Here is a 13792-nt window from a genome sequence, read left to right as displayed (position 1 = left end):
TTTTTTGTTTTTTTATGTTCCATAACCATATGTTTAGTTATCTATATTTATATGCTAAGAAATACAGATTTTTTTTGTTTTTTTATGTTCCATAACCATGCTTCATTCTAGTAGATTCATTACTCGAAAAATAAACTTTTCTTTTATCAGATATATTTTTATGATATTATCTATATTTATATGCTAAGAAATACGAAATTATTCCTTAACATTTATTTCACATGATATTCAGTTTTTAATATTTTTAATGATGATGATATATTGGTAACTTATCATATTTTAATCTATTGTAGAGTTTAAAAAATAATATTATATAAATTTAAAGGCAAATTGGATATAAATAATCTGAACTTTCTCAATTTGGTCGATAATAATCCTAACTCAGTTATTTGCCGATAATAATCTCCCGTTAAAAATAGTTTAAGTGAGTTATTTTGTTTTCGAATTACAAACCGATGTTTTGGGGATTTTGATCAAAAAAAGAAATACGAGTCGATTTATGTAAAACTTACCTCGTAACCGGTGCTTGAAACGGCTTGATTTTTGTTAATTGGAAATTTAAACACTCGAATTGAAGCATCGTTTTCATTAGGGGGGGGGGTAAATTTTACATTAATTAACCCGTATCGTCGTTCTAATCAAAAGTCTTAAAACATCGATTTGTAATTCCGAAAAAACATAATTCGTTAAGCTATTTTTAACACATACTATTATCGGCCAGTTCAGATTAGTATCGGCAAATAACTACTGAGTTGGGATTATTATCGGCTAAATTGAAAAAGTTGGGATTATTATAAATCGAATTTGTCAAATTTAAAAGGTAAAGAAAAAAAATACATACTTTAAAATTCCTAACGAGTATTGTCTAAAAAAACATACTTTAATTTCTTGTAGAGTTTAAAAACATAATATAATATAAAGGAATGGACATGATGACCGGAGGTTTTAGTGGTGAGCACGGTTCGGAGACTGTTGTAGATGGTGAAGACGATTGACTCTGGGAGTTGCTGTTCGAGATGATTGGACCATGAAGAAGAAAGGTGTTGCAGAACTCGAAAACTTGTTTCGGATTCTTGTTTCGAAAACTTGTTTCAGATGTTGATCGAATGATGATTATGGTGATGCTTTGATGTTCCAAAAAGCCTGTTTCGGAAAACACCTTTGTATTTCAAAAAGCCTGTTCCAAGAAAGCCTGATCTAAAAAACTAATGGTTCGAATAGATGTGTTTCAGAGATGATATGTTTTTGGATCAATTCGGAATGAAGTTTAATAGTTGTCAGATCAATTCGGAATGAAGTGTAACAATTCGGGTCAATTCGGATGATATGTTCAGAAACGTGTTTCAGATGGAATTATTTTTCAAATACACTTATATTTTTAAAAAGATTTTTGATAAGATTTGTGAAAATAAAGAATTTCCAAAACAAAATTGTCAACCAAATTTTCCGAAAAGTTTGGGATTTAACAAAACAATTTTTCAATAATAACGGAAGATATCATCAAATCAATTTAAAATAAGGAATATTATTAATACCCTTTAAACAGATCAAATGAGCAAAATACGATGATTCTTTTGAATTTTGATGAACACTTACTCGAATCACGAAGAAAGCGAAGAACACCAACCCAAAAGTAACGAAAATCTTGAATCTTTGATATCAAAACAAGCCTAGAAACAGATTTTAATGTCTCTGATACCACTTGTAAGTCCCAAAAACTGGATCAAGCAATGATATCAAACAATCACCAAGGATGGGCGGAATCCAAACTTGGTGAGATTCAAGAAAACTGTGTAGGTCCCTATCCGGTGGATGACGAACCTCAAACCTTGTTATACAAACCTACTAGCAAGTGCGGAATCCAAGCTAGCAAGCAAACCGAGTTAGTAGCAAGTAGAGAAACAAACACACACAAGTTCACCGATTAACACAACTTGTATTAATGCAATGAGGGTTCGGTTACAAGCTCAATGTTTACAGAAATGTTCTATAAACTCTCAAAGTGTGTGTGTGAGTTTGGACAGAATTCTCGCAACCTATCTCTCGGTATCTTTCTGTCTGTGTGTCTACTGAAACTCAACACATGCATGGGTATTTATACCCAGCTCAAGATGCTATGTCCGAAGGATTCGACAGATGGTCCGAAGGATCATCTGTCGACCACATGTTACACGAAAGATCAGCATGGACCTCGAAGGATCATCCTTCGAGGTCTAATAGTCGAACCATATCTTTCGAGCATCTCGAAGGATTAGTTGTATCCTTCGAGGCTATCCTTCGATCCAGACAAACATCTTTCTAACTGTTGACTAAGTCAAACCGGAGGATGGTTGACTTTGTCAACTTACAGAACTGACATGGACATCGTTTACATACAGACCGAATACAGACAAAGTACAGACACAAGTGCACCAACAAACTCCCCCTTGGCTGTAGCTTTGTCTTTGATCTCTAAGCTTTGTCTTGTTCTTCTAAAAGTGTAGACTCGTCTTGAACTTCGACGGTCTTTGGTCTTCAGGTCTTCAAGACTCTGATGTCCTATCATGTCTTCAATGTCGGAGGATCTTCAAAGTCTTCACGTCTTGAAAGTAGAAAGTGTATCAACAAACTACCCGTATCATGTAGGAAGTGTGTTGACAAACTCCCCCTTAACATAAGCTCCCCCTTGAGTTATGCTCGTGAAATACTTTAACTTTATGAAGTAAGATCCTTGTGGTGTTGATGATGGCCAACGGCAACTCGATCATCTTCATTCATTGAGCGCCTTCTCGTCGTGTCTTCATTCCAAAGCTCGTCATCGACCATGTTCTCCTAGCCTTTAGAATCTGCACATGCAAGAAATCTAAACGCGTAATGAGAACAACTGCTTGGAATATAGTTAGCATAAACAAATGACACACGTATGACCATGTCACAATCAAACATCGTCCGACAGTTTGAAAGTTTAAAAAAAATTTATCAATTTTAAATTCTAACTTTCAAAATCTGCAAATTTTGACCGTTTATGAAGATTTAGTCAGTTCGGTTTTCGGTCAGGTTTCAGGTAACGAAAACTCGAGCTCCAACATCGTACAATCGAAAATAAAGCAGACATAAAATCTTTTTGGCTTTTATAAAGTTTATATTAAAACAAGCCTAAAATATTTTTGGTATTTTTGAAATTAAAAGACAACAGTTTAAAATCCTTTGAGTGTTATCAAACGACATCACCGCTAATGTCGTGCTGATATGCACCAAACGACGAAACTGTTTTAAAAGAAAAACAATAAAAGTTAAGCAGTAAATAAATATATCCAGACATTCTTTTTGTGAGTTTCGAGGGTAAGAGAATCATATCAGTGTACGGTCATGCCAAAACACTCTTGTTGTTCAATTAGTTAACATTAAGATAAGCATCCTATAACAATTATCGGTATTGTTGTCCACTTAAGCTCAACTTATCAGATGTAATCATGTTTAGAGGATACGTTAATGTGTGATTTATACTTACCGACCGGTGTTCATCCACATCACGACACATTCCCGTATCAAGGTATGCACGAGAGTTCATCTTACCGGTGAGTATACCGATTATCATCTGTTTGACCGTATAAATTGTGAGATACTCACTTATTTTGAATTGAAAACAAGCCCTATGTGATATAATCACTTATTGATGAGGAACTTGATTTTCGTATGCATGAGGGCACAGGTGCAAGTCCGTGAACAGGTCAGTACTTCCGTACAGCAGAGAGACGAACTTGACACCCGGATAAATGTGATATTTTTATCACTTATTTGATTTGGACATGTGATTGTTTATCACTTATTGAGGTCGAATGCAGTATGCAGTATGTACACGTATGTATAGTATCATGGAAGATCTAGACTTGCGTCCCCGTTATCTTTCGGTAAAAGATACAACCATGATACCCAGATGATAAGCAGCATAAAGACCGAATATCTCAGAACCTCGGCAATCTATCAAACGAAATTTCGGTACTAAGACCATATGCCAATGAATGGTTCCCACCTGGTCTTCAGTCGATTAAGATTTATATCACCCTGCACACTTTAAAATGATTGTGAGCCTACCGATACATCTTATATAGAGCTGCTTATCGTTTTGCATTTAAGGTTTAAAGAGGTTTGGATAGACCACTGATGTACTATCATTTTCTCTTTTGCTCGCCAGGAAACTCATTTTTGTTTTTCTATTGTTTTTGTGTTTTTGAAATTTTTCGATGTTTTTGGATTTTCAGATTTTTGGATTTACTCCCCCTAAAATCAATAAACTAAGACAAATTTAAAACACAAAGGTATTTACAAAAAAAATGATTTTCCGATGTTGGTTTTACTCTTGCTTGACCTTAATGCCGTTTACCAATAATAAGAAGTCAAATCTAGATTTGTCAAAAGCTTTGGTAAATAAGTCGGCACGTTGGTCATCGGTGTGGACCTTAACAACATCGATTAGCCTTTTCTCAAAGCAGTCACGTATGAAGTGATATTTGATTTCGATGTGTTTGGTCTTGGAATGCTGCACAGGATTTCTAGTGATATCTAAAGCAGCAGAATTATCAACGTAAATAGGAGTAGTTAGGAATTCAAAACCGTAGTCCCGCATTTGTTGTTGAATCCAAAGTACTTGGGAGCAACAACTTGAAGCAGCAATGTATTCAGCTTCGCATGTTGATGTAGCTACACACGTCTGCTTCTTGCACTGCCATGTGACTAGGCGATTTCCTAAGAACTGACATCCAGCCGTTGTGGATTTGCCGTCGATTTTGCATCCGCCAAAATCAGAATCACTGAAAGCTACCAATTCAAAGTTATTATCCCTAGGGTACCACAGACCGGTGTCAGGGTACGCCTTCAAATAACGAAAAATCCTTTTAACAGCAGCAAGATGTGAGGCCTTCGGGTTAACTTGATATCTGGCAAGCAGGCACGTCGGGTACATTATGTCTGGCCTTGATGCTGTGAGGTACATGAGAGATCCGATCATGGCGCGATAGATAGAAGGGCTAACAGCTTCTCCCTTCAAGTCTGGAGTAATTCCGTGATTAGTTGGCAATGGGGTACCAATGGGCGTTGCATCAGACATCTGGAACCGGCTCAAGATGTCACCAACATATTTAGTCTGATGGATGAAAATCCCAGACTCCGTTTGTTGTACTTGTAGGCCCAAGAAGAAAGTCATTTCCCCCATAGCACTCATCTCGAATTTATCCTGCATAATGCGCTCGAATTCCCTACACAAGACATCATTAGTAGAACCAAAAATAATATCATCAACGTATACCTGTACCAGAAGAAGATCTCCATCTTGTTCCTTGATGAAAAGAGTACAATCGATAAGACCTCTTCGAAAACCGTTCTCCAGCAGATAGTGAGATAAGGTTGCATACCAAGCTCGCGGTGCTTGATGAAGACCATAAAGAGCTTTGTTGAGCAACCAAACCCGATCGGGATGGATAGGATCTTCAAAACCTGGAGGCTGTTCGACGTACACCTCTTCTTCAACCACACCGTGTAAAAATGCACTTTTCACGTCCATCTGATAGACCTTGAATCCTTTGAAGGACGCATAGGCTAGAAAGATTCGAATTGCTTCGAGACGTGCCACTAGTGCATAGACTTCGTTGTAGTCGATCCCTTCAATCTGACGAAAACCCTGAACGACTAAACGTGCTTTGTTTCGGATAACAACTCCGCGGTCATCCTTTTTGCATTTGAAAACCCAACGGGTACCAATCTTCTTGTATCCAGCAGGTTTCTCTACGAGTTTCCAGACACCCAGCTTCTGGAATTGTTGCAGTTCTTCCTGCATTGCTTCAACCCAAGCGTTATCTTTCAAGGCTTCTTTCCACGTTCTTGGTTCTTCTTGTGAGACATAACACGCAAAGGACCAATCGTTTTGTTGCCCGGATTCTCGAATAGCTGCATACAAGCCTGCATTGTTGTTGTTTCGCAACATGTTTCTTGTTTGTACGCCACTTTGCACATTTCCAATGATGTTTTGTTGAGGATGGGTATTATGAATCCTTGTTTCTGGATTATCTGGAACTGGAACATTTATACCCAGGTTGTTAAGATTAAGATCAACAACCAATTCAAGACCCGGAATTGACGAAGAGGATGATGCAGTAGCCACAGCTGTTCTATGAGCATCTACTGGAGGAGTACCCTCTGAAGTACCAGGAACTGCTGTTGTAGGAGCTTCTTGATCTGCATCTAGAAATTCATCATCCTCTGAAGATTCGTTCAATTCGTTTGCATCATGAAAATCCTCATTGTTGAGAGTATTATTGTTCACCGAAGAAGATGGTTCTTGATTAACAAGAATTGGACGAACCACCGGTGAAACTGTTGCATTGTCACTCTCGAAAAACATCCTAGCCGCAGCATTTTCTTCAGCAGCTTCAACATTGATCGAATTGAAGAAGTCATCATACTCAAACATCCAAGGTTGACCCGGATTTTTGACTGGCAAGGTGTGCCTTTGTACTCTGACCTCAGACCATTCCTCGACCCTTTTAGTCTCTAGATTCCATACTCGTAAGTTAGGGGTGGCATACCCAAGAAAGTATCCATCAATTGCTCTTGCCCCAAACTTTCCATTAGGATCGATGATTGTGCATGGAGCTCCAAACGGTTCTAGATAAGACAAATCTGGTTTCCGTTTCTGAAGAAGCTCAAAGCAGGTCTTGTTGTGTCTTTTGACTGTAAGGACTCTGTTCAATGTGTAACATGCAGAGGCCACAGCTTCAGTCCAGAATGGAATGGGTAGCTGCGACTCTACCAACATTGTCCTAGCAGTCTCGATCAATGTGCGGTTCTTACGTTCAGCGACACCATTCTGTTGAGGAGTATAAGCTGCACTAAACTCATGAAGAATACCCTTTGAAGTGCAGAACTCCGTCATGGAATGATTTTTAAATTCAGTACCATTGTCGCTACGTATCCGCCTAACCTTCAACTTATACAAATTCTCAATCTGAATGATCAAGTTTTTGATGATGCCAAAGGTTTCACTCTTGTGTGCCATGAACGCAACCCAAGAAAATCTTGAATAATCATCAGTAACCACGAGGCAGTATTGATCACCCCGAATACTCTTGTGCTTGACAGGACCGAACAAATCCATGTGCAAACGTTCAAGAGGAACTGCCACTGTGTTGATCTTCTTTGTAGGGTGCTTCTTCTTTGTTTGCTTTCCTTTCTGGCACGAAACACAGACGTCTTGAAGATGGAAATTTTTGAGAGGAACACCATTCACCAATTCATTTGAAACCAAATGATTCATTTTTCGTAAGTGAATGTGACCCATTCGTCTGTGCCAAGAGATAGTGTCTTTTTCTGTGGCTTTAGAAACGAAACAAGTTGCTTGTGCAGACGTAGTAATAGCCTGGCTCATGTCAAGGACGTACAAATCATTTATCCTTGGAGCCGACAAGAGAATCCATTCTTTTGGAATTTTGAAGCCGGGTTTCAGCACATAACATCCATTAGCATCAAAGTGTACTGAAAATTTCTTGTCACAAATTTGAGAAACACTAAGAAGATTGTGATCAAGTTGTTGCACAAAGTTGATCTTGTCAAAGCTGACAATCCCGTTAGATATCATTCCTTCACCCGTTATATATCCACCTTTATCTCCAGCAAAAGCAACATAACCTCCTCTAATAGATTTAACGTCGTAGAGAAGCTTCATGTCGCCTGTCATGTGCCTGGATGCCCCACTATCAACAATCCAGTGACTACTGATAGTTCCTCCTGAAGCACCCTGCACATGAACTCAATCAATTAGTTGGAGATGGGAACCCAAGCCATTGTGGTCTTGGGTCTTCCATTTTCATCAATGACAATAACTTCTTGTCTTTGATGGTTGGTGAATTGTGATGGTCCCCCTGATTCAGTAACCGTTTTTGGTTTCCAAGTCTGTTTGGTTTCACCAGTGTTTTTCTTTAAAAGTTTAACTTCTTGATGATTTGAAGTTTTAGAATTGTCTGGTTTTACAACAACAGATTGTTTTTGAACCGCATCGGTTTTAATCGCTTTTTCTATCTTTTTGACCTGTTGGCGTTTCTGTTTCTTTTCCCTTTCTTTTACAAGGCGGGGATCTTGTTTTGTGGAAACAGTTGGCTTACGGTCAGTTTTGCCACGGGGATCATCAACCTTTCCTTTCTGCTTATGAAGATATGGGCAGTTTCTAATAATGTGCCCAATGGTTCCACACTCAAGACATGATCTTCGTTCTACAAACCCCGAAGAATCATGTGATCGTCTAGCCGATGATGTTGAACTTTGTGAACCCGAGGTACTAGGTTTTGAACTGCTTGGTTCATTTCTTTTCTCGACAATAGCTTTCTTGACAAAATCTAAGTTAGATTGATTTTCAAACTTTTCAATTTTGTCTGTTCCCGTCGATTTCACAAAGTTAACAATCTTCTTCTTCTTTTGGTTCGGCTTCTTGTTAGCTTGAGCCGGTGTTTTACCTTTGGGTTTGGTATAATTTTGCTGTGTTGGTACTGTTGGTAATTTCTTGTTACCAAATTGTTTTCGAATTTCAGCCTTTGGAATAGGAGGACACTGTGTAACTGTAACTTTAGGTCCTGCCTTTCCCAAGAACTTACTCGTCGAATTCTCAAAGACTTTACAGATTAAGGATTGATTAACATTCTTAATGGGAAAATCTTTGTCTGAGTAAATTTTATCATCACCAACTAGAGTGTACAGCAAATTCACACTCTCCGGCTCTTCTGCAGATGAGGACTCAGTTGCAACAGTCTTAGCGGGTTGAACAGGGGGATCACATAGAATGTGATTCTCAAGAGGTATGTCCTCATTTTTGGCTACCGCATCAGACTTTGCTGGGACAGTATCGTCAGATTCATCATCAGACGAATCAGCATCCTCAATCACAACTGGAGGATCTTGATTCTGTTCAGCACTCACAAATGTATCTGCTGACACATCTGAATCTGAGGATACTTCCTTTTGGTATCCAAGCCCTGCAGCAAACTCCTTAACATCTAGAGGCACAGAAGGTTCAAAGAATACCCTGTCCTCTTCATCAGGCATGGCGTCATAATTATGTCTCACTGGTGGTGGACACTTCTTGTAGCCTATGCATGTGACATCTCTCTTTTCCTTCTGAACGTCAATGATGTGATCTAACACATAGCTAGAACTCAAATAACTGTCTAGCTTGAGTTTGATCGCATCACTTTCGGTTTTCACACAAGCCATCTCTTTTTGCATACTCTCAAGGCGAGATATATACAAATTAATATCAGTTTGTTTTCTTGAAACCATTTTAGTCAGTTCTGTTTTATCCTTCTTTAATGTTTCAATTACTGACTTAAATTCTTTCTCATGGTTTTCATAAAACATGTTAGCTTCTGTGCATTTTGAGAGATCCACAGTCAATTTCTGATTGTGGAGAAAGGTCACATCATATTTCTCTTGCAAAGCGTCATGCTTACTTTGCAAGTCACTCAAATTCTCATTCACAGTAGTATGTTTGTCTTGCAAGTCAAACAAACTAGCTTGTAAAGCATCATGTTTGCCTTGCAACTCAGACATACTTTTCTCAAGATCAGCACATCTAGCATGCAACCTAGCACATTCATCACAATTAACAGCAGTGGGTTCATCGACACATACCTGACTTGATGAACCGTCGACATTAGCCATAAAGGCTGAATGGAGAGAAGACGAAGAGTAAGCAGCTTGATCCACCAGAATAGATCTTCTTTGAGTTTCTGCTACAGCTTCCCCCAAGAGTTCATCAATGTCAATATCATCCGAAACATTAGATGTCTCACCCACATGATCATCACCAGAGTTGGATGATTCTTCATCAACACTCCTGCTGTATCCAGAGGAGTCTTCATCTTCAGACGATTCATCACCACTGGCAGAAGATTCTCCACCACTGGTGTGAACTAGCTCCTTCACAATCTGAGCAAAACATGCTGTTCCATCAGGAGCATCACCACCCAACTGGATTGACCAGTCACAACCTTCATCCACCTGAACTGCAAGTGCTCGGTTGGTTTGGTTGTTGACAGGCACCAATGTACGATCATTGTTTCTGTTCTGCTGGTTGCCTTGGTTCCTGAAGGGGTTTTGATTCCCGTGCTGGGCTGGCTTTGTACATTCCCGTTTAAAGTGGCCCCGTTCACCACAGTTGAAGCACTTAACAGCTTGCTTATCGAACCCATACTTGGTGTCTCGCTTACTTTCCAAGCTGGTTCTGCCAGTACTTTCCATCCAATCCTTTGCTCTTCTCACAGCACTCGCAAAGGCCCACTTGATGTCCATCAAGTCCATCTCTTCCTTATCAATCTGCCTGTAATCTTCTTGTGTCAGATTAATGTTTCCAATCTGACCTTCTATCAACCCACAGTACGCGCTCACTACAGTGTTAAGCAGCTCCATGTGTTCCTTAGCTACTTCTACACTGATTTTAGAAAAACTTGAAGTGTCAAGCTGTACTGTATTTGGCTTTGATTGTTGACCTGCAGCAGATGATGTTCCTCCATAACATGCATATTGTGGTTGTTGAGCAGGAGGAGGAGGAGGTGGTTGTATTGGATTTCCATACAGATCTGTGGTTGGAGGTGGCTTTACAGGAACTTGCACTGGATTGCCATACATATCCGTGCTTGTGACAAACGCTGTTTGAAGTGGAGCATGTGAACCGGCTTTTGCAGATGACGTAGTGGAGGTGCCATAATACATCTCTGGATTCTGTGGCACTGCAACTCTCTTTGCCTTCAACGTTTCTTCCTGATCCTTGTTCTCCAGAAGCTGCACGAAATCGTTGATATTTGTAGTTCTCAACGTTCCGTTGTACTTCAAGATTTCCAGGAAGTTATTCCATTGAGGAGGCAATGCATCGGCAAACTTCTTTACCACCTCTGTTGGAGTCGTTGTGACTTCAAAGTTCGTCAGCTCAGTAAGTAGATGATAGAAACGGCTTGTCATATCTCCCAAGGACTCCTTATCCATACATGTGAAGCCATCGAATTCTTTCTTCAGTAGATCTCGTCGTAGTTGACGTGTGGCCTCATTACCTACTCCTCTTATCACACCCCCAAAATCCACCTGCGGAGTATCACCGCTTGGGAGCGTGACTGACCAGGATCAAGCCACCAATCATATTGAACATGCATTTAATATTAAGTAAAATAACTGAAAACCATCCATTCAATACAAAAGGTGATCAAACAAATCATCGTTTCAAAATGTAGCGGAAGCATAGTAATTAAACCAGTAGTAGTTAACAGTTTTAAGTGTCATAATAGCTCAACAGAAAAGCCACGATCCTTGTCCACAACGACCCGCTTCTCCAGTGCAAGCTCCAAGTACCTAACGATCTGCAAGGCATGTAACAGAATGATCAACAAACTAGTTGAGCGAGTTCACAGAAAGTAAATGCGTAATAGTAAGTTCGTTTGTAACAGGTGGCTCTACTGGGCCGATTGTATGTTCTATTGGTGGTGGTGTTCCACGTTACTGGTGGTGGTGTTCCACGTTACTGGTGGTGGTGTTCCACGTTACTGGTGGTGGTGTTCCACGTTACTGGTGGTGGTGTTCCACGTTACTGGTGGTGGTGTTCCACGTTGTATAACCACTAGACTACTCGTAACTATAGGTATCCTTCACAACCGAGGATAGTAAAGTGGTAGTCTAGTCATAGTGTCAATAGAGTATCTAATCAACCTTTCAATCCCATTCCCAACACCCCGGGAATCCCATGCCTTGGTAAGAGTGTGAACTCACCTTGGTTTGCTCGGTATGCTAGGTTATGCACTCACAAGTAATTAATCACGTCCTATTGTATGCACGTATAACAAATCAGTTCATGTTCGCAATGATACGCATGCAATTTAATGTTCACATAACAGTTAGTTTGCATATCGGCACAACACGTATTATTTCACATTGAATCATCAGTTAGTGTGCACGAATACAATTATTAACATTCATCCCCAAGCATGGCATGCCAAATAAATCAAACATATGTTCCATTATTCAAAGCATAAACCCTAATATCCTTCGACACATTACAGATCTTTCGATACATTGCTCATCTTTCGGTCTAACAATTATCACAATTATGTTTCGACAGATCTTTCGGTACACAGTTATCATCTTTCGCTTCATGGTTATCTTTCGACACATCAGCTATGTTTCGACATAGTTATCTTTCGACACACAAATTATGTTTCGGTCAACACGACTATCTTTCGGTCAACACACTATCTTTCGGTCAAAATCGTAATTAATCTAGCAAGTAACAAACACATCACAATATCCTAGATGCCTTAGTGGCCGACACCTATACCCCACCGCCAACCCTCATTGGCTGCAAGAAAACATTCCCACCGTTTGACCCCCAATAGTTCCGCTGGTGGTTGACCCTTTATTTCTAACCGCCGACCACCCCACATGCGGCCTATCGGTGGAGTGGTGCCACAAATTTGATTAGACCCCTTTTATTTCCACCGAACATTTCCCCCAATGGTAACCACCCATGAACTGATGATTGTGTAGAGCCAACATCAATTTTGTCAATTATGTACTAACTAAGCCGCCATTTTCCCTAGACTTCTCTACCATTGGACCAATTTTCCCACTTGCCAATTATTCAACCAATGGCACCCAAATTGATCAAGTAATATTAACAAGGTGTGATCACATGGTTGTTATTATATTATCATATTATAATCGGTTATGGGCACAAGATTTGAAACACTAAAATTGTCAACCCTAATCATCATAACCAATAAACCAAGCACATGGCTACTGACATGATGTCACATGCAAATATATGAATTTATTTTAGTATATCAAGCAATCATATCGGTTGCCTTATGTAAAATCAAAATCAATAACCGACAATCCGATGATATATGGATCCTATTGGACCGAAAACATCATGCAATAACAATCAGAATCATCAAAACATCCATTCAAGATCAGGTTACATTGTATGCGACAGGACACTAACCGAACAAGGAACGATCAACAAGGGGGATTTGGCTTCGAATGAGGGGGCCTGCCGTCGCACACAAAGGAAGTACTCTAGGGTTTGCCGAATGATTGTTCTCCTTTTTTTTTTTTTTTTTCGCGTAACGGTTCTAACAAAGCTATATCTAATCGTCACTTGGGCCAAGCCCACTACTTGTTTTCGCCGGCTTCGTATAGGACGAAAACATACTAGTGTTTTCGGCTAAGTGTGATTTCGTGAGTGGATGCTTGGCAAGGTTCCATGTTTTAATAATTATACACATCATATTATTTACACAAGGTATATAAATTACACACACTTATATAATGCACACCAAACATGTAACATGTCCATTACAAAACGATTTAACTTCCAAGAAACATGTACTTGTGAGACAAAAGTCGTGTAAACAAACAACTTAAACAATTACGCGCAATTAATACGAAGATGGAAATCTTGGAAACTCGAGTTGTCACATTATCCCCAACTTGAAAGAAATTTCGTCCCGAAATTTGGTACGCACTCACTGAGGAAGCTAGGTAAGTTGTATCGTTTACTGGTTTTCCTGGGGTGTCACATCATCCCCCCGTTGATTTGGAATTTCGTCCCGAAATTCCGCAGTAGTAGCTTCAGTCTCAGTAGTGGTTGCACGGTTTTAGAATAACTGGGGATACTTTTCTTTCATCTGGTCTTCGCGTTCCCAGGTATACTCTGGGCCACGCTGGGAGTTCCAACGAACTCGAACAAGAGGGATTCTCTTGTGTTTGAGGACCTTACATCCCGGTC

The sequence above is a fragment of the Helianthus annuus genome, chromosome 2, assembly GCF_002127325.2.
Source record: "Helianthus annuus cultivar XRQ/B chromosome 2, HanXRQr2.0-SUNRISE, whole genome shotgun sequence".
NCBI classification, from domain to species: Eukaryota; Viridiplantae; Streptophyta; class Magnoliopsida; order Asterales; family Asteraceae; genus Helianthus; species Helianthus annuus.
This window is presented reverse-complemented; position numbering follows the sequence as displayed.